Below are 22,654 nucleotides of genomic sequence, written 5' to 3'. Positions count from 1 at the left end.
AAACATACATCTAGAGCTGATATCTACCTTTCTTTCTTGAGGATGGGACTTGTGCCTGCACTGTCCCAGTAGAGCAAAGCTGTGATGTGGGAGGAGGGTGGCTGGGCAATGGATGCTTCTCCAGCCCTCCCTGAAGGGAACAAGGAAGAAAATTTGTGTTTGACCTGGGAATGAGGACCGCCACTTCCTCCGCTGAGTGACTTGCTGCTGATCGGGCCATGGCTTTCTCATGGATAGAGCTTTCAGGTCCAGGTGCAGAGAGCTGCAGTACTTGAGACTGGCAGTGGCGAGTAAGGGGATCAGCATGATTAGTATCTGTGGCAGGACATTCTCCTCTTTCTCATGGCTGGAGCATTTGGAAGAGATAACTCAGGCCAGATTAACAGCCCAGCAAGGGGTCAAAGAGCCCAGCAAGGGGTCACCTCCAGGCGCACAGGAGTCTGAGCCCCAGCCCCAAGTACACATCTTGGTATGAGAGCAGATGTGGAAAGAAATAAAAGAAAATAAACACTGGTGACCAAAAGACATGGTTCTTATGTCTATGAAAGCCCACACAAATTATCACAGAGGCAGAAGTCTCTTACACACTCTTTGGGAACATGTGAGATGATTTTTTCCCAAAGCTTAGATGCATCTTCGTGGTTACTTTTCCAGAAATTGAGGGAAAGGATTTCGATGTCTGCCTCTTCAACAATTTGGTGGTGAGAAACATTGGAACCTGTTGGGGTTTTGGGAGTTCCTTCTGTTTTCTTTTTTCTCTTGAGGAATATTCCCCATATATGTTGCCGAGGCGACAAATTGCTGGGTCCTTTAGAGAAACAACAGACATGGCCACTGAAGGAGGAGTCCAACGGGCTACTCTCTTTCACCTGGGCTTGTGGGCAGTTAGTTCTCTGCGTTTGGATGGAGAGAGAGGCTGGAAGGAATTCGTCAGCACTGCAGGTTTCTGCTTTTTGGGCTGCCTTCCTTCTACCAGAGAAACCCTGGGATTCCCAAGCCCGCCTTTCCCTGCCCTGCTGGGAGCCAGGCTGAGGCTGCCCTGCTCTCGCCATTGCTTTGAGCCTTTGCTACTCTGTAGCCCTGCTCGTCCTGCCTGCTGAGACCTCCGGGGGTTCCGCTGCAGCTCCGGAGTTTGATGCATCTCGTCTGCCACCCGGGATTTGTGCTCATCACTGCTGTTCCAGCCTCCTGTTCCCGAGGGTCCGGCCGGACACCGGGATCGGCTGCCCAGGGGTTTGTGAAGCCTTTGTTCCATCCCTTCCTGGGATCCCAGGGCACTGGTGCCGCGTGCTCCCCGAGCTCGCTCCGGAGCGCCCCCTGCAGCCGCGGGGGAACCATCGCACCTGCCCTGCTCACCGGGAGCCGCCAGCGCCCCTGCCGGCTGCGAGCGGAACTGCACCCGAGGGGAAAGGGCCCGACAGCCGAGAAGGCTGGGACTGGGTTTGTGATTGTTTGCTGTTACTGCCATAGTTATTGCTGTTTTGTTTGCCTTGTTATACACACATAGATATAGTAAAGAACTGTTATTCCTGTTCCTCATATCTTTGCCTGAAAGCCCCTTGATTTTCAAAATTACAATAATTCAGAGGGAAGGGGGTTGCAAGTTTTTTTCATTTCAAGGGAGACTCCTGCCTTCCTTTCCTTTCAAACCAAGACAGATCCTAAGTTATAATATTTCTTAGCTGGCTGTAAATATATTGGTACCTTTAACCCCGCGTCTATATACTATCATTCCCTTTTGTCTTGTTCCTGTGTAGTAATAGTCTGTTTTAAGTCTTATGTCTGTTAGTTTTGTGTCTATTAAATAAATAAATCATTCTGTAATTGACTGAATCAGCCATTATTAAAGAACTTGCAAATGAGAGTGGGTATTGGGGTGCTGGCCACTTCAGTAATGTGACTGCCTGCTGCCAGAGGCCTGGACAACAGAGAGGAGCTGATTTAAACCCACATCATCCATTCATAGCAGTATCCAAATTGAGCAGGAGGAAAGTCACTCCTTTTGGAGGAGAAATTTCTTAATATTTCTTACTCTTTACTGTAAAAATTGTGGTGTGTAGCATAACAGTGTCAGCCCTGCGATGGCTCATTACCCAGCATCAGGGAGCTCACTATCCAGGTTTGGAGGCACAGAAGCACCAATCCAATCATCATATTCATCTCAAACAAATTAATGGGTTGGAAAAATATACCTACCTGTCAGGCACTCCCGGTCTTTTCCTACCACAAGTTTTGAAAATAGGTCCTAACTGTTTCTCTCCCTAAGACTGTCTTTTTTATATTTTGCTGAGTGTTCAAAAAATAAAATTGAATGAAAGTGAAAAGAAATATGAGGCCTTGTATTGAAATTTGCCTTTTCAAGGAATGATTTCCTCTCTTCCTAAAGCAGCACTTGATGAGAAATAAAATGCTGGAGAGTTACTTGCAAAGCCTTTTACAAACCACAGGGAAATCGATACTCAGTGATCATGAGAAGAAAGAAATTAAATGCTTTGTGCAAGTGTTGGAAGTGACTTGTCTCCAGCAATAGAAATAATCTCTCTGGGATCTCACCGAGAGAAATATGTGCAGTGAGGGTGTTTGCATCACAGCCCCACCCAACACGAGTTTATCCTGCATTTTGTTGTAACAGCCAGCAATCCTCAGGCACTGCCAACTGGCCAGGTGCAAACCCAGCTCATTGCAGCAATCTTTGTTTGGGTGGGAACTCATTCATATACCTGCCTGAAATTACGGATTTTTTTTTTTTTTTTTAGCTGTCAGATTTCGCTTGCCTTGAAATCCACACTACTGCTTACTAGAGTAGAGCTGCTCATCCCCATTCAGCTTTGCTCAGCATACTACACCTCATCCCATTGCTTCAGCAGCAGCCACCCTCTGATCAACTGGCAGATGCCCTAACAAGGAACCTCATACCATAGGTGGCCTTGGCTTTATTCCCATTTGTATTTCTGCAGTACTTTGATGCAAAACACAAACACTGCTTTTCTTATGATGAGGTATGGTAGACATCAGATGTTTCTGAAAGGATCATCATGGGAATCCCCACCTCCTAAAATACTCAGGAACTTTCAAAGCCAAATATGTTCTTCTTCTTCTTTTTCCCCCTTTTTTTTTTTTTTCTGATGTGATTGATTTCAGGACTGAGACTGCCTCTTGGCCAGGTGCCAGACATACTGTACATTGTGTTTGTGCTTTTCAGTGTTGTTAGCCTCCTAATATCACCATGGTATACTGCATTAGCAGTAATATTTACCATCTTGTCAGCCAGTCAGTGGCAACAGGCTTAATGAAAGGAATCATTTGTTAGTCAGCCCAAATTACAGTAATTGAGAAATCAAGCTAGGAGACGATTATTTAGTGAATTTTTATTATCCAAATGTGCACAGGATTTTAGAAAAGAGAAATGTGTAAAACATGATTTTAAACAGTAAGCATGAGATGAGAAAAAGGAGCTATTTAGACTAATTCTTCTACATGAAGTCTTACCCAATTTTGCCTGTGTAAAAAGTAAGAAAATAAAATTTGCTTATTCACAATTTAAGGTTCTTTTCAATCTGTTAGAACCAAGTAAATAAAGAATCTGGGTCAGCTGTGTTTTACCTCTATACTAGTAAACTTAGATTAATTTTGCATGGCAGAGACAGTGCATCTAATATCACAATACTGTTGTGAATCTGAAAAGAGAGATTTGTGGGAATGGCACTGGCAACAATTCCCATTATAAAAGAAAACATTTTCTTTTCTTGTAGAATATTGACATGTAGAAAGACACATCAGCAATTAAAAACTCTCTATTCAAACAAAATCCACTTTCTTTTTCAGTAAAAATAAATACAACACATATTTGTTACATGTTGTTACATATACGACAATGTTCAAAGGACTGTTTCCAGTTCCAAAAGTGCTGGACAAATTCACTGAAGCTTCTGATATTTCACCAAACGACCTTGGTGTGGTGTTTTTGTTACTTCAGATTTATTTTCTGTGTTTTTCACTCACTTCCCTGGGAAAACAAACCAAATTTAAAAAAAGGGGTGTGGGGGGAGAGAGACCATAGGGCAATGGGAAAAGCAAAACAATATAAAACAAACTAGGAGAAAATATTTAATTCAAATTTTAAATTAACGAAATTAGGCCAGTTTCAGTTAAAAAAAATACTCAGTGCCACTGAATTCTGTCCATGGCAGGGGACTGGAACTAAATAACTGGTAAGGTCCCTTAAAACCCAAACCATTCTATGATTCTATGACTCTGTGAAGTAAGAAAGAAAGGGCCTGCAAAATTTTGCATGGTGTGAAAATTTGCTTTTGAACATAGTCTTGTGTTTCCAGTCCACAAGTGCACAAGGTGCTGCAGGCTACAAATCCCATGCAATTAACTTCAACTTTTCATCTCCAGTGAACACTGAAAGCTATTGGACAATGAGGGCTGCCCAAAAGAAAGATAATAAAATAATTTATGGCCATTTTTTCTTTTTCTATTTCTCTTTTTTTTATTTTTCTTTTTCTTTCTTTTATTTTTCTTTTTTTCCCATGGATATGCTGAGGGCTTGAGCTTTATCCCATTTTGGCATAAATGGGGAGGGAGGGAGCTTTATCATTGCTGAAATTAGAAGGAGATGACAACTGTGAGTTTAGCTAAACCATCTGCAAGTGGAATGCTTCACCACTGGGTTATTAGGATGAATGTGCACCAGGATCATGTGCCATGGTATCCCACATAGCAGTAGGAGTTGCTAGGCTACCTCCAACACCAGGAATGCAGAAGCAATGATGTACTTCCATCTTTCTCAATTCTGAAAAATAGAATAGGTTTTGGCATAAAATGGAATGTGGCACCAAGGTAATTTTTTAGTGGAAAAGCCAGAGGAAAGGTGCCTTTCATCTCAGTGGCAGTGGTATACTCCTGGTTGTGACTTACAGAGGGCAGAGGTGGGACAGTTCACTGGCGTGCCTTCGTGTGGGAGGATGCTTGCAGCTTCTGCACCCCAGAAACTTCTGTCCCAGCCCTGCATCTCCAAGCCAATGGACAGCTGGTACTCTCAGTCCCATTAGTTGGTCATTCAGAAGCTCCTGACAGCCCCAGTGAACTTGGGGGGGGGGACATAAGACACCCTTTAATGATGGAAACAAATCTGACAGGTCTGTTGGAGGCTCTCAGCTCTCAACTGGTGTTGTGTTTTGAGCTTTATTATCATTGTTATTGTCATCATTCTCCTATTCATAGGTAATGTCATAATTTACAGTCAGATGTTATGCAAGCTGTATGATTGATTCTGCTTGCACCTTTCTATAGGACTAATAATGGATCTTCAGTGAGAGACAGGCATGGGGAAGGGGAGTGGTGGGAACTCCCTTATAAACATAGCCTTTCCTTGGATGCTCTCTTCAAGATAAGGTAGTTTCATCAAGCTTATGAACTGTGATCCTGTTGTACTAAGACAAAATGTGATGTCTGCACGATGAGAAGGAAGGCAGAGGTACCTGCCAGCCTTCCCCCACAAGGACAGTGAAAGGGTTGTCCATGGGTTATGTTCCAGACAAATGGACCTATGGCTACACCACTGCTGAAGAAGACTGAGCACCACGGAGAGCAGAGGCTAGAGAGATCAGACAGATTTGTGTATTAAGAGATGCTCTGTCCTTCCTTATCCAGTCATATTTCCCAGTGCCCGTCTACATGTTACACCAGAGATCCCCTTCCAAACTAAGCAGAACAATCCCCAGAAATGTTCCAGGCCAGGCTGGATGGGGACCTGAGCAACGTGGTCTAGTTGAAGGTGCCTATGGCAGGGGGATTTGAACTAGATGATCTTTAAGGTCCCTTTCAACCCAAACCATTCCATAATTCTGTAATTCATATTTGACCTCCTACTGCAAGCTACTGATAGCTGTGAGAGCAGTGGCCAGATAATCCTTTTCAGCATAGAAATCTACTATATTGGCAAGTAATGCATGACTTCAGGTCCACAAGGAGTAAAGAAATGCAGCATCTCACCCAGACTACAAGAAGGTTTTAAATGGAGATTTTCAGTTGAGACATGGGACTGAGTTTGCCTTGAAATTCTAAACCCTCAGAGAGATCTGGGGACAGAGATGGAGATTTTAAGCAAGAAGGTGGAAACGAGCTTTTGCAGATTAGAAATATCTGAGTAGATAAGACAGAAGAAGTGGAAAGGTCTGGCCAGAGAGAAGATAGGGCTGGAAGGAGAAAAGGTGATACTCACAGCAGAGGGGGAGCAATGTTGGAAGGGAAGACAAGCTCCTATGCACAGCAAGGAATAGGGTCAGGAATACTCAGAGCTGCAAAAAACCTACTGTTTTCATCACCACAGTAGCAGCAGTCCCTGGTGTTCTTCATCATTTTGATATTCCTCAGGACCTCATGAGGGCTTGTGTTCATCTTATTTTTTCTTTCCTGCTCTAATCCCTTCTCGTCGCAATCTACCAGTAGAGCAGTGACAAAGGCAGATTGAGTACTGTCTCTTCCCAGCTGTGCAGCAGATTGCTGAAAAGTAGAGCCAATGGAGCTCCCATGAGGGGGGCAAAAGATTGTTAAACCATGAGCGTATATCTCTCTAACTCTTCTGAGCAAATATCACTGCCCACTAATCTGAAACAGTTGGCATCATCCCCACTGGAGGGCAGAGACCTTGGCACCATCCATCATGGCAGAGAGCACTCAAAGGGGAAGAAAATGGGCAGTAGTGAGGGCTTGGAGCCAGGCCCACTACAGGAGAGGGGGATTTTAGGAAAGACTCCTGTTGAGGCGAGGCAGAGGTTCTGTTTGGGAAGATGGGCATGGTGGGCAAACTGCAGCCATCTCCCACAAGCACTCACTTCAGTCATAGCAGAATAAAGATGGAAGTTCAAAGGAGCCACATACATACAAAAAACCTTCAGTGAGTCTTGCTATTTTTACTGTGTTTGGATATCAGACCTGGAACAGCCTACAGCATAACAAGACTTGAACATCACTTCTACATTTATCCTGTTGGATTCGGATGCAATAATGTTGAGCATTTAGAAGATAACATGAAGTGACCTATGTTTTTATAACTGCTGAAATTTTTAATGCTAGAAATACAACAGTGTAGGCATTGATATCCCTATTCTTGAGTTGGTATTAGAGTTAATAGAGAAATGTGCTTGTTTTTAAATGTTATTCACTTGGAATGCTTGTTTGCATTTAAGAAAGCAAACCAGAGTTGTATTTAAATGTTAAAATTGAAAACCAGCCTACTTTTTCTCCAAGTACCATTTCAAATGGCACAGAAAATTTTACACAAACTAAAGAAGCCTCTACATTTAATTCCTGAGACGAATTATATTTCCTCAGCTCATCTTCTGGTTTGGTCAGGTACTGCTGAATCAATCTAGTTCTGGGACTTCCCATGCTTGTTATAGGCCTTGACTTTCCTTATTTCATTGCTGTGGCATTGCAACAACAACAACAAAAAAAGTTGCCCTGCTGGTGTAGTGCAGGTTAGAGGTAAAGGCTTAAAATTCCTTAGCATCATGTTTACTGTCTATAAATCCAAACCTGAAATGTCAATTCATGTGCAGAAGTGGCTTCTTTTACATGCTGTGATGTTACTTCTCTCTGGTTTGGGTACCCTCATGGTTATCTGAGGACTCTGAGATACTGAGTTTCATAAAACATAAAACACTGAAATCTAATTTTACTTTCTGCAGAGTGATGTGGAGTGTCACGCTTGTCATACCGAGGCTTCCAGAAGATCTGCTGTGCATGCGTTATACAGAAACACTTCAGGTGCTTCACCATTTCTGCTGGTTTACATCACATACCATGTGTTCTGCTTCCAGGGGGCAAGAATGTATTAAGGCCCCAAAGGAATGCCTTTAAAGAGACATTTTGGCCTTCAAAAACCATAAGAGAATATCGTTACCATGTGGAAATATTTGGGCAAGGGGAAAAAGGATGAAAAAAGCCACAAATGAATTTGAACAGAATATAGTGAGTAAAAATCAAGCAAAAATAAACTTAGAGCAGAAATGTGAAGATAATCTCAGAAATTTTACATGGATGGATTACTTTATAGGAATCATGGAGGAAACAAACCAAAACAAAACCCCAACTGTCTTAATGCTTGATAGAAGCATTCATGGCACTACATCAACTTAAACATGGTTCAATACCAGGATGATGGACTTAATGATGAATGGGATCATTCCCGTAAGATGGAAGTCTTGTAAAACATTCTTCTCTCATCCTTTCACATTTTTCTGAGGAAAACTGTGCACTGCTGAAAATGTAATATCCAGTATCAAATAGTGCTGAATCCCTGCCCAAAAAAACTTCAAGAATTATTGGGAAAATTGTGATGAGCATATGCCAAACAATATGTTCCCATTAACTCAAGTGTCTTCAATTCATGCAAAGACTTCCATGTGAGAGAGATGCAATGTATCTCTGAACATCATTCAAGTCTTAAAAAATACATTGGGAAAGCGTATTTTGAGACATCTAATTTGTTCAGTATTTTTTGGTTTTAGATGCAAGTCCTGATAGTTAATCTCATTTTTTTATTAAAAAAGCCAATGACAGCAAGTCCACAACTCAAATATTAACTGAATTCTATCAATACTATGTTATAGTTATACAGTCACACTATCTCTCCTAACCCACAGGCAGGCTATTTAAAAATAGTAATTCCTTGTGGAGATGGAAGATAGTTTCCTTCCTCACTCAGATTTATTTTTCTTTTAATGTCTAACAATTTTTCACGTATCTTTTAGAGTTTATGTGTCTCTGAAAAATGTGATGGAAAGGTCTCAGCACACGCACACTTCTCTAAATCACTAAAAGTTAGCTCAAGCCTTGCTTCCTCCTTCCAGGAGCTCAAGCCAAATTTTCAAAGCTCAACAAAATCTCAGTAAGACATGGCCCCTGAAAATGGATCCTATCTCAAAAAGGCATTTTTTAACAGCTTGCCTTACCTAGAGATAAAACTGTAATCTTCCAGTCTGTAAATCATCTCAATGAGATGAATGATAATTAAGTTTCATGAAACCATGATGGAGAAATCCTGTCATTTTGTGATAGTGCTGGTAGTGAGGGCACACAAGCAGGACATATGTTGTGGAGCTTGCCTTGGTGATCCTGAAAAAAGAATTATTAAAACAAGACCGTTTCATGGTCTTCCTGCATCTTTGCCATTCTGCTCAAATATTTGAACCTTGAAATCACTAAACATATTTGAGAATGAAGGGATTTAGAGAAGAGTCTGAAGGTGGAGAGAAGGTGGAGAGAAGACTGATACTGATGCCTTGAGGTGGCCACCTAAAAAACAGAGGCTAGAAAAACATAAGATAATAAAAGCAGATATTCATTTGAAGGGCCTTCAAAGGCACACCCTGGGCAGTCAAAAGGCTACACCCAAGATGGACCCTGGGTCACGGGTTCTTCACACTTTTATAAGTTTGGTCCATTTGCATATCAGGGTTAATTCTCCAATTGTGAATTCAGTTAAGGATGTAATTACCCCAAGTTTGCCCCTCATCTCAAGGCTTTAGTTTACACATTTTGGGGCCTGGTGTCCTTGAAGAGCAAACCTAGACAGGTTTGTGTCGCGGGTTCGGTTTGTAACCGGGCGGAAACACCAATTTAGTGTAGTGGTTTGGTCCAAAATACTCATTACTGTTTATCTGCTGTGAGATAAGAATTAGGAGAAATGCAAAACAGGCACCAAACTTGAAAGAATATAAAGAAGTTTATTAACAGACGTAAAAGAAGAAAAAAAAATTATACCACCTTCAGAACTCTCCTCCTCCCCCCACCTTCCTCCCTTCTCCCACTGACAATGTTCAAAGACAACCCTTAAGATGTTCAGTCTGTTTACCACTTCCATAATAACCTTGTTCAGTCCATTTAGAAAGAGAAGTCTCTTCTTGCTCATGCTATGAAAACATTATCACAACGAGACAGCCGCCCACTTCCAAATATTGTTCAGTCCATTTAGGAAGAGGAGTCTCTCTGCCTGCGTGTGAGTCCTTTCCCCCGACTTGCAGCTTTTCCCGCAACTGCTTTCGAGGGTCCACTCTTGAAGTTTTTTGGGGTACAATTTTAAGGTTGAGCCGTTCAGAAACAAAAACAGAGGCCCTTCTCCTTCCCTGGGAGCAAAGGGTCTTCATCATCTTCATCTTTAGGACTATCTCTGGGAGCATCTCTAGGAACTGAGGTTTTCTCCTTTCCCATTTGGAGCAAAAGTCCTCATCTGGTTCATCTCTAGGGACTGAGGTTTTCTCCTTTCCCGTTTGGAGCAAAAGTCCTCATCTGGTTCATCTCTCCCTGTCCAAACTTCTCATGAAATTACAGCTGCGTCAGCATCTGCCTATCTCAGCGCAGGTGCTTTTGCTCACGAGTTGAACGCTCCACCCCCCGTATCTTCATGAAATTACAACAGGATACTCTGATATATCATAGCTTCACAACAGAATTTCAGCTTTAAGCATCTCCTCTCTCTCTTCCCTCAGGTTTTCAGCTCTTCACAGCAATAAAAAGGGTTAATCTCACCTCGGCCTTGCAGCTTTGCAGCTGGAATGTTGAATTTTTCTTATCGCAGTGGAGAGGGGGGAGAGCCGAGCCGCTCCGGCTGCCCACGGCAAGGCAGTGGGGGGGGGGGGTTCCATGGCTGGAACAGGTCCATTGGCTTCAGGATGGCCGTGGCCCGGCCCAGCCTGGCCCAAGCAGGGCCTGGGCTGGGCCCACTGGGCCCTGCTCGGGCCCTGCAGCCACCTGTGCCAGCGCCGGAAACGAGAGAGAGCTTGGAGGGGGAGTTTGCCTATTCTTAAATGTGGATCACAGAGGTGATCACAACTTTAAGTGGCTTAGAGAATTGTCCATATTCAAACTGGCCAGCTGATAGGTTCTATCAGTTCCCAGAGGAAACTGTAAGCACCCCTTAGCAAGGACGTCCCTTCCGGGACTATGCTTGCTAACCTATGACAGTTTGTTATGTCTAACCATCATGAGAGAGCATAGTTAACAGGCCACACAAAACTTCAGTTACACACTAGGCAGTACAGGATTTGAAAAATATAAGAGTTAAAACCCAAGGTATCATTATCTCAGTTACTTGTTCTTCTTCCTTCAAAACAAAGTGTCATTTCTTTTGCCACAATTAAGGTAAAATATCATTGCAACTTATTATCACTATGACTTTTACAACCATATGGAGGAAAATTTTTTGAAGCTAGTTTTGTACTTACTACTAATAAAGAAAAAAATCTATCTCCCACGATGTTTCAAAATAATGAAATCTCACATTTATTTTTCTTGAACACTCATTCACACATTGTATTAAACTAATTTTCTTTCATTATTTCATCATCTGTGTGTAGATGAATTTTACAGTAGTAGTAAAACATTATTTGCATTTGCCATTAAAAGATGTTAGTACAATTATTATTTAATAACAAAAATAACCTATCATGGAAATGAATATTTTTGTTGAAGAGACCATGTTAAATAGTTTTTAGTCTAAAAACAAAGAAACAAAAATCAACTCCACATTGTATTGGACTGCAAAATGATTTTAAAGACCAAACCAGAAATACTGAAAATACATAAAAGCATTTGTGACGTAGAGGATTTATTCTCAGGCTCTGATCATCATTGCAGAAAGTAAGAAAGGAGGTATCAAGATGATGTGTGAAAAAAACAGGTGATGACAAATAATTCAGTAATTATTGCCAGATTGGTCCTGCAACACTTACCAGACAAAAAGTGCAAAAGACATCCAACTACTTCCATGCAAAGGGGAAAAAGCACAGGGTTTTAACGCATTCCTTCCAGCCTCCCATGCCATCCTGTCCTTCCCTTGGGTGGCTCCCAGGATATGTATGCTGACTGGTAGGCAAAAAAAGAGGAAAATTTCAAAGTTGTTCATGGCCAGGATCATCCCTGTCCTCCCTCCACAGGGCACCAGGCACACTCCTCCCTTCCTTAAAGTTCTTTCTGCCATGCAGTTCCCTACAGGGTAAAATTAGGGAAGGGTTTGCTGTCTCTGAGGATGCCTTCTCCCCCTCACACTGAAGGGAATAAGCCTAGAAAACACCTTCCTTTTCTCTGCCCTTTTTACTCCTTCCCCTCCCCATTTTCTCTTGTTTTTCCCCCTTTTCCTTCGCTCCCCCTTTTTTCTCTCCTCTCCCCGCTTCTTCTTTTCCTTTTTTGCCCTTTTTTTTTTTTTTTTTTTTTTTTTTTTTTTTTTTTTAACGCTGAGAAGGAAACAAATGGCGCGTTGCAGCCCGTGAGCGCAATTTGAGCGGTATGAGGGGGCGGAAGGGGCGCTGGAGGGAGCATGCACAGCATCGCACCCATGCACACACACACCGCCTTCCCGGAGCTCTGCTGGTCCTCAAAACTGTGCGAACGCTCCAGAAACTGCGGATAGGAGAAGCATTTGGCATGTCCTTGAGGAGGGGAGCGCCTGCCCAGGGCGGCTGCAGTCCTTCGAGAAAGGGGTGGGGAGGTTCTCTCGAGGATCTGCCACCCCGAGGCTTCCCGGCCACTTCTTCAGCAGCTGAGAACTGTCATTTGAAACAAAATTTTAAAAATTTAATAAAACAAACCAACCAACAAACAAAACCCCTCCACAACACGCCGTCAAAACAACCATCCCTCTTCCCAAACAAACGGCAAAAAGAAAAACGTAAAAAACTCCACCCCCTCTCCCCAAACCCAATAAAAGGGAAAGGAACAAAGAAAACCAACAAACAAAAAAACCGCAACAGAAAAAAATCTAAAAAGAAAAAAAGTAATAAAAAAAAACAACTACCGAAGGAAAGCAGGAGGCAAGGAGGAGGAGGGCGGAGGAGCAAGTATGCCGTGAAGTCGCTCTCTCGTTTTGCTACAGCCTCCCAGAAGCTCGGGAACATCCTTCCTCACCAGGACGGGTCGGGTCGGAAAAGCCCTGTCAGTATAGACCTGACAGAGAAATCATCAAAATGTTATTATTATTTGTTTTAAAGCAGATGCTGTCACTCGTCTCCCCCTTCAAATCACTTGAAGCTGAAGGAGCTGTAAACTAAATTTTTTTAATGTGAGGCATAACATTAATGGTTGTAAATATCAAAATAGCAGCTTTTAGTTTGCTCTACAGAAAGTTTTTTACTCAAGCAGACTAAAATAGTTTGGAGAATAAAAGGCCTGAATAATTCAATACTAATAGCTATCACCCCCACCCAGCACAGTGCGCCACTTAGTTGCATGTATTGCATATCCATACTAAATAATGTTTGAATTACTGATTTGTTTTTCATATTTCTGTTTAGAAATCCAGAATGGTTTATAGATTGCAATTATTCCAGTGTTTGCATTGTTACTGTGATAAGAGGACCTGCTATGCAATGGCTGCATTGTAAAAATGACTTAGTTCAATGAGAAAAACTGTGACGCAAATCCCTGCATTTTTCTCCCCAAACTGTGATTTATTAAATTCAGTATGAAATACAGATGTAAAGACATTTTGCATTTTTTTTTCTTTTTTCTTCTGTGTTTTACCCCTAAGTGATTATAAACCCAGAAGCTGTCCTGTTCCTTTCTTTCCGTAGTCCACTTCAATTGTGGTAGACTAATATAGTTAAATTATAATTTTACATATATTTCCAATTTGCTTTCACTTTATATCTAATTACAACATTTTGCAGCATTTTGGAACAGATACCTCCAAAGCACTTTAGCAAAGATGCCAGGAAGATACTTAAATACTTCAGACACAAAATAAACACACTTTTTTTTTAATATACATTGTATTAGGATAATAAATACAGTTCCCTGTATATTTAAATTTGTAACAGAAGTATAGATATTTTTAGTCAATCTCCTAATAATAAATAGCACAGCCTATATGATTCCAAAAGAAACTGCAAAAATTCAAATGCTGTTTTAAAAAATCACCAACTTTATTATGATTTAATCAAAAGTAACAACCACTTTTTCAGAAAACTACCACTATGGTTACTGATTAAATTAATAAGGGGAGAGTGGATGTGCTTGTTTTTTTCCTTTTTTTTTGCTAGCAAGAGATGTCTTTGCAAAACCAGGGTAATTTGATTTTATGGAAGTTTCAATTGTTAATCCAAACCACCCTGAATCTAAATCAATACATTTCTGCAAGGATTTTTCAACTGTTGCTTTACTCTTTTGCTTCAATCAGAGCACCTGGGGCTTCCCAAACAGCCCTTTTCTGCTGTGTTTGTCAAGACAGATACAATGAGCTTGCCTGGGAAAAACCCTGGGCTTTTTGCAGGTATAGCAGCTCCTTTCCACAGAGAGGAGAGAGCTTGTAGAGAGCTGCCTGGCAGAGCACCAAACACTGTGTGAACTAAAGTGAGCTGTGCTGGCATCTCCAGGCCATGGGAGACTTTTTGTTTTGGTAAAAGTGCAGCTTGGGGAAGTTAATGGGAAAGGTCTGTCATGTCAGAATCACCCGCTCCTGGCAATGGCTTGAAAGTATTCAGCCAGGGGATACGTGGCTGCCAGAGCTGAGCGCATTAATACTTTTCATTATTTTGCAATTTTCCATTGAGAATGAAGGCTTCATTTCATCAATTGGGCAATCAAGGGCTGTATGAGATGTCTCCCCTGTGGGTGTCAGCAGACTGCACAACTGCTAGAAACTTTTCCTTCCTTTGGCCAAAGCAACATTTTTACCAAGTGTTAAAAAAAAAAAAAAGTTTTTAACTGCAGCGTGATTGTGGCAAAATGCACAGTAGTTTATGTTAGTTGTTGCAACCATAATCCTGTGAGGTTTGATAGGAAAAGTTTGCAGTGGTAGGGCTTTCACACCCCCAAAAGAAAAAATCACAAATAATGCCAGACAAGGTTTTAAGCTGTCTTCAGTTCTAAACAAATCACAGATATTCTTACAAAATATATATTCACAACAATTTAGTTGTAAAGAAAAGACCCAAGAATATGAACACAAAGAAGAATTCCTTCTTCAACAATACTCTGAAATTATGCTGTGGGTCAGTAGGATTCAATTTAACACAAAATAGCATGGGCAACAAGGATAGACATCACACAGATGAAAACACCAAAATGATTTCTGAAACTCCCATAGCAATTTTGTATGATTTCAGGAAAACTCTCCAGCAAGAGTAGTTTCATTCAACCCATGACCTGCCTTCCACATCAGTGAGAGGAGCATGGGGTACCACGGCTGGCACTATGCCCTTTGTAGCCCCTGGGAGGGGGTGGTGACAGGGAAGTGTGACAAAAATCTTCATAAAAATATTGACGATCAGTTTTTCTTTTTTTTTTTTCTTTACAAAGCATCTGCTTTGCGCTACTTATAAATAATCTAAAAGCTGGAAAATTTACCTGTAGAAATCTCTCTAAGTTTTGAAAATTTCTGTGAGGTGATGGTCTAGAGAGGCTGCTGTGGACACTCCCTCTCTGTACTCTTCCTCTAGCAATAGAAAAACTTCACATACATCCATGTCTGGAAAAGAGGAATATGGTCTGTGTACCAAAATGAGTAAAATGTGGCAGGGTTTGGGTTGAGGGGCTTTGCCACAGAGCTGTGCAGACAAGTCCTACCTTCTCACAACAGTTTTCATGCTTTCCTTTTGATGTTATTCCATAGGAGGGAATGCGAACTAGTTACCTGACACAGGAACATGTTTTGGCTTGTAGGGGAAGTTTTTGTATAGAATAATGCATGTAGAATGGCAGAAATGAGATAAAAAAGACCAGGTTAATTAAATACAGTCGAATGCCACACAGGCTTCATTGCTTTTCTAAAAAAACAATCTGCAAAAAAAACCAAAGCACTGGTAAAATTCTACCATTTTACTAGATGAGCAGTTCTCTGTTTTTCTAGTCTTGCTTACATACAAGTGAAGAAAACCATTATTTCGTTGATGATCTGGATGCTGGAGCATGTTGGATTCTTGGTAGCATATACTGGTGGAGTGATAGCCACCCCTGAAGGGCCAGCACCAGGCAGCATGCCATCACCCTGCATGGGCTGGAGGTGGGGTGCCAGCACAGGCGGCCCCTGAACAAGTCACTCAGGGCTCACCCTGCAGCCAAGCTTCACTGGTCACCCACCTACCCCCTTCAGCAAGCAATGCACAAGCATCAGACAAGGAAAACACTTCTAAGGATGTATTTTACTTCTGGAGTAATTGTATTTTACTTCTGGAGTAATTGCTGACACCTTATCTCCACTCCGATTTTGTCACTGGGATTAGAGTGTTTCATACTGGAAACTGTGGGAACCTTTGTGGTAAGTTCACTTAGTTCTTATGGGTTTCTTACTTTCCACACATGAGCTGCTATGATTTGTTGAGGAATGGTTGGGATCAGGGACATGGGTCCCTGGAAGAGCTGTACAAGCAAACACCTTTTTAGCTTGATATAAGCAGGCCTTTTGCTAGCTGCAGAAAAAGGAAATCGTGAGAACAGAAATCATGAGAATAAAGAAAGAAGGCAAGGACACAAACACAGTGTTCTTGACAATCCTGTTATAGATAAACAACAGGACGTGCTGACAAGATGTACTGACCATGAGAGATGAGGAAGAATCCTGATTTCCCAAATCGCAACATTAGCAGTACGTGCAAAATGTAGCTTTTTACCCAGCGTCAATAGAGAAGTGACAAGTATGCATATTTGAGTGTATAAAAGCAGAGTCTTGATTTCAATAAACTGAAGCTTGCATTATCAATCACACTGATTGTCTGCATGTCTTCCCTCGCCGGAGTCAACAAGATGGCGCCTGAACAGGGATAGCTCTTATCTCATTCTCACTGACTGAAGCGAGAGACAGGAGAAGCACCGGTAGCAGAGACCGGAGGGCAGAAGATTGGCAGCTGCAGGCAAGCGTCTGATCTGTGCCTGGACTGACCTACAGGGGGGTCCGTCGTCCGGCTGACAAGGGCTAACCTGAAAAGGCTGCACAACTCCTGTCGACAGGGAAAGCGTTAGGACACAGGTATGGAAACAGAGGTGGCCCTTGGTTTATTTTTATGCTTTTTAGAAAAGCAGGGAGTTAAAGAGATAAACCTTTGTAAGGATTTAAATGGGTTAGTGGTGTTCGGGAAAAAGCAAGGGTTCTTTAAGGACCCAAGATTGCTGTTCCACGAACACCAGTGGCAAGAATATGGTGCTTGTTTATGGAATCTAGTTATAGACAACAATAAAGAAGCTAAAAAGTTAATGAAGCCATGGAGAGCAGTAACTAATTGCCTCAAGCAGTATCATGTTGAAAAACAGGTAGCAGCAGTTGCAACTGCCCACCTAGAAGGAAAAGACCCCCCACCTGGTATGATGTCATTAGGAAGTGATTATGTCCCCGTGTCTCCAACAATGAATACTATAGTTGTTCGACCTCCTACAGAGAAGGCTGAGATGTCAGGGGGAACAACAGGGAAAGGGTCTAAACCTTGGAGGAAGAAAGTGAGCTATCAGAAAGTGAAGAACTAGAGCAGGAAGCAACCAGATACTGTAAAAGTCTTGTCCCTACTAACAGCATTAATAGCAAAGAAAAAATTAAGGCATGCCAAATCCCAAGTACACAAGTTAATCGAGTTAATTGCAGGAACATAGCAAAAGCAGCTCTTGAGCATAAAGACTATGAACTCGTAGAATCTATCGGAGATCCGTTAGTTTTCCCTGTAATTTATCAGATGGATGGAGAAGGTATAGCAGGAGAGTATAATCCCGTGGACTGGAAGTTGTTAACTCAGCTACGAGGCACAGTCAATGAGTCAGGGCTGCACAGTGAACCAGCTAAGCAGATGTTAAACTATGTATGGGGAAGTGGGATTCTCTGCCCAGACGATATTAAAACTACTGTCAGAATGATTATGACTCCGTCACAAGTAATGTTGTGGCAGGCACATTGGAATCGGCTTTGTGATGCTTCTGCTAATATGCCCTGTGATCCACAGGATCCTTTAAATGGGGTCACAGTAGAGCAGCTTATGGGAATTGGGCAGTTTGCCAGAGTTGAAATGCAAGTACAAGTGGGGCCAGAAAGATTATTGGAAGCTATGCGACTTGCACGGCAAGCCATGTCCTATATAAAAACAACACCCCCTCAGCCCTCCTACCTATCGATCAAGCAAGGAAGGGATGAGTCATTTGCAAGCTTTGTCGATAGAGTTACTAATGCTATAAACAATTCTCATGCACAAGAATGGATGAAAGGAGCATTGTTAAGGCAGTGCATAATGGAAAATTGTAACTCTGCCACCCAATCCATAATAGTTACATTGCCAGCAGATGCACCAGTAGAGCTGATGCTAGACAGAATGAGCCGAGTGCCAGTAGGGCCACATGCAATGCTTGTGGAAGCTGTTAAAGAGTTAGGGAAAGATCTAGTGCACACCCAAAATCAAGCTTTTGCAGCCCTCGCCCCATTGAAAGGAGCAGAAGCACCGAGAAGCGGGTCTAGTAATAAGCCCAAAGATATCAAATGCTTCCAGTGTGGTCGCAAAGGACACATGAGATGACAGTGTCAAGTCCAACAAGTGTGGTGCCGTAATTGCAATGTCAACACTCACTCCACGGAAGCCTGCCGGAAAAACCCAGGAAACGGGAGACTGAGCGCAAAGGGTCGCAGCGCGCTGACACCGACAGCGGCCCCAGCAGTAGCAATGCCAGCCTCCGCAGCTCCCTACAATCTGCCAAATGCCTGTGGCCTGCAACTCAGGGAAGCCTCAGCCTGGACCTGGCAACAGCAATAGATGTGACTTTAATTGATGACCGGCCCCAGAAAATTCCAACAGGCATAAAAGGGCCATTAGTCATCAATGGGCAGTGTCACGGAGCCCTATTGTTAGGTTGCTCTTCTAGTAGCATGAAAGGACTCTTTATATTACCTGGTTTAATTGACAAAGACTATGAAGGACAAATTTACATCATGGTCCAAACTCATTTTCCACCCATCCACATCCCAGCACAAAGTAAAATTGCTCAGTTAATACCTTTGCCTCAACTCACTGCAGCTGCAGCCAAGGGAGCCCCAGAGTGAGGAGCAGGAAATTTTGGTTCAACTGGGAGTCTTGCTCTTCTTACCCTCCCGCTAGCTCGGCAGCCAGTTGCTACTGCTGTGTTCACTCATGGCAGCGACACCCTGACGTTATCTGCTCTCTTAGACTCTGGAGCAGACTTAACAATAGTTGCCAACACATGCTGGCCTCCGCATTGGCCCCTTCAGTATGCAGCAGGAGGAGTCAAAGGTGTCAGAGGCACTGCGTCAGTGCAACACAGTCGAAATCGAATTCAAATTATACTGGATGGATGCACTGCATCTGTTATAGTCACAGTGATGCCTCTGCCTGAGAAAGTCAATGCTTTAATAGGAAGAGATGTGCTCAACCAGTTAGGTTTTGTATTAACCACTGAAACACCTTTTTGATACCGGCCGCTGCATTGACTTTCCCGATACCTCTGCACTGGCTCACAAATGGCTCCGTGTGGATCGAGCAGTGGCCGCTTAAAAGGGAATGTCTGCAACAAGCCCATGCATTAGTGCATGAACAGCTGAGCCAAGGACATTTGCAACCATCTACGAGTCTATGGAATACTCCTATCTTTGTGATCAAAAAGAAATCAGGGAAGTATTGGCTATTGCATGATTTGCGTGCCATCAATGCACAAATGCAAGCCATGGGAGCCCTGCAACCTGGTCTTCCTAACCCTGCAGTTGTGCCCGAGAACTGGCATTTGTTAATAGTAGACTTAAAAGACTGCTTTTTTACTATACCGTTACATCCTAATGACATGCCTCGTTTCACCTTCACCCTCCCTGCTATAAACAGGGAAGGACCTGCATCTCAATATGAGTGGACAGTGCTTCCGCAAGGAATGAAAAACAGCCCCACCTTGTGTCAAATGTATGTTGATGCTGCACTGAAGCCAGTTCGGACGCATTGGCCAAAAACTATTATTTATCATTACATGGATGACATCCTTGTCGCTCAGCAAGACCCAATTACCCCCCAACAAGAACTCTTGCTCACCAATCAGTTAAAACAGTATGGCTTGATTGTTGCACCAGAAAAAGTTCAGAGTACACCTGTTTGGAAATACCTAGGGTGGAGCATTACCGAAGTGCAGATCAAGCCACAGAAACTGACAATTCAAACCAATCTTAAGACCCTGCGAGATGCACAAAAGCTCATGGGTGACTTGCAGTGGTTACGGCCAGTTGTAGGTATCAGTAATGAAGACCTAGAGATGCTGAGACCTCTGCTGAGAGGGACTGATCCCTCTTTGCCAGTTCGGCCCACACCAGAACAAATCGACACTATCCAGCGTATCAGTACTGTTATTGCAGATAGAGCAGTTGATCATATGGACACTGGTCTTCCAGTCGATTTTACTGTCCTCCACGGAGCAAGTCAGCTTATCGGTGCACTGACTCAGTGCAAAAAGAAAACGGGGGAGCAAGTTAGGGTCCTGGAGTGGATGTTCACAAGCCTACAGCCCAAAACAACATTGCAACAAAATATTGATAATGTGGCAGAATTAGTACAGAAAGGCCGCAACCGCATAATACAAGTCACTGGGCAAGAGCCAGGAATGATTTATTTGCCAATGAAATGAGATGAGCTTGATTGGTACTTGCAACACTCTCAAGCTCTACAAATCAGCCTGTTAAGCAATGCCCAGCAAATTGAAGTACAACCGCTTAAGGCCCCTGTACTGAAATGGATGGCTCAGCATACATGGATTCAGATTCCCAAAAGAAGTAAACAACCACTACGAGAAGCAGTAACAGTATTCGCCAATGCCGGAAAGAAGTCCCGACAAGCAGCTGCAACGTGGCAAGTTCAAGGTCAATGGTGTCATCAGATACTAGAGGCTGAACCTGGAGACTCTTTGCAGACCCTTGAATTAGCTGCTATTGTGGTCTGGGCATTCAAGCGGTGGTTGACTGTTAAGCTCAATGTAGTGTCAGACTCTTTATATGTTGCTGGCATCATAGAGATGCCAGAGTAGAACAAATAGAGGATGCTAGGATAAGAGACATAAGCAACAGACGCCTGTTTGAACTACTGCGTCAGCTCCAAGCAGCCATTGGTCAGAGAACATGTGCCTATCCTATAATACCTATCAGGAGTCACAAATGGACAGAGGGCCTGGGCAAAGGGAATGCTTATGCAGACCAGTTAGTCTCAGTGACAGTGCCGTTGAGTGAATTTGCAAAAGCACGAGAAGCCCATAACACATTGCACCAGAATGCCAGAGGCCTTCATAGACAGTTTGATGTTACCATGGAGGAAGCCAGGGGAATAGTACAGGCATGTCCAACATGTAGCCATCATGGCCCGGGTCTCGGTGTTGGGGTTAATCCTTGAGGCTTAGGCCCGAACGAAATATGGCAAATGGATGTGACCCATGTTCCTGAGTTTGGCAGACTGAAGTATGTGCATGTCACCATAGACACTTGCAAGTTTATATGGGCAACAGCACAGACAGGCGAAAAAGCCCTTCATGTGATACGACACCTGACCAGCTGCTTTGCCGTGATGGGTGTACCAGAACAGATTAAGACAGACAGTGGTCCTGCTTATACTAGTGAGCAACTCCGCAAGTTCTGCCAGCAATGAAGTGTGCAACACGTCACCGGAATCCCTCATGTACCCACAGGGCAGGCCATTGTAGAGCGAGCTAATCAAACGCTGAAGTTATATCTAGCTAAGTTCAATGACATTCCAGATGTGCAGGAGAAATTAGCAAAAACCCTGTATGTGTTAAATTACTTGTGTTTGTTTGGAGACAGTGATGCTGCACCCGCTTACCTTCATAGTGGTATTACAGAAGCAAAGAAGAAATTAGTAAAACCTTTTCATGTGATGTAAAGGCACCCAGCTACAGGGATCTGGCAGGGGCCCACTGAAGTTCAATACATGGGTAGGGGTTACATGTGTGTGCTTACTCCAGCAGGACCCTTGTGGGTACCCAGCCATTGGGCCTGCGCAGCGACAGAATCTGACGCAGTCAACGCTGACACTGGAGCCCGAAGCAGTCCGACGTGAACAGGAGAGACTGAAAAGAGCCATTGTGCCTTATGTATATAGACTGCAAGCTTTACTTGGAGTTAGGGTGCACTCTATAGCACCAGAAAGAATAGCAGAATTGCTTACATATGATCCACTTAAGCCAGGAATAAATCCTGATCCCCGGTTTAGTCAAAGATATGATGACTGCCTTAGCTGCGGTCGAATAGCCTGTAGGGCTTGGGTCAAAATACTTTCTGGACGTTGTAATAGAAGAATTTGGATACACCAAGGAATCGCATTAGTTCCTTGCTGCACCAGGTGTTAGCATGACCGAGAAAACTGGTTTCAAGCTTTAGAAAGTTATATCGGCCACTCGGTTGAACAATCTTTGACTCCCATTGAAAGCTTGGCCACATGGCAGCGCCTCTTACTTGTTTGGCTGGTACAGCAAGGTACAAAGCGGCTGGAAGAGTTTAATAGGTCCCGCATATTAGATTTACAGTGTGGAAAAGAAGTTAGCATTCCCGTCCTACATGAAGTACTAGAAGATGAGTGGGATGCAGAAAAACGTAAATGGGAAAATATTAATTTGTCTCAGTATAAAATTCATCATTGTTAGTGCTTGCTTGATATCTAGCTCCCAAGCATGGGTCCCAGCACAGCCA

At 42.9% G+C, this 22,654-nt stretch overlaps 1 long non-coding RNA gene across 1 annotated transcript; it reads right to left on the bottom strand.

The window, feature by feature from the left end:
* Positions 1-10,935: 10,935 nt before the first annotated feature.
* LOC104685218 lies at positions 10,936-21,760 on the bottom strand. The gene is made up of 3 exons (XR_751072.4): positions 12,803-21,760; positions 12,358-12,554; positions 10,936-11,874 (listed from the first exon to the last, which is right to left on the bottom strand). It is a non-coding gene; the product is annotated as an uncharacterized LOC104685218 (long non-coding RNA).
* Positions 21,761-22,654: the final 894 nt, after the last annotated feature.

The sequence above is a fragment of the Corvus cornix genome, chromosome Z, assembly GCF_000738735.6.
Source record: "Corvus cornix cornix isolate S_Up_H32 chromosome Z, ASM73873v5, whole genome shotgun sequence".
In the NCBI taxonomy this organism is placed as follows: Eukaryota; Metazoa; Chordata; class Aves; order Passeriformes; family Corvidae; genus Corvus; species Corvus cornix.
The sequence above is the reverse complement of the archived record's forward strand: the minus strand, read 5'-3'. Positions and strand labels throughout refer to the sequence as shown.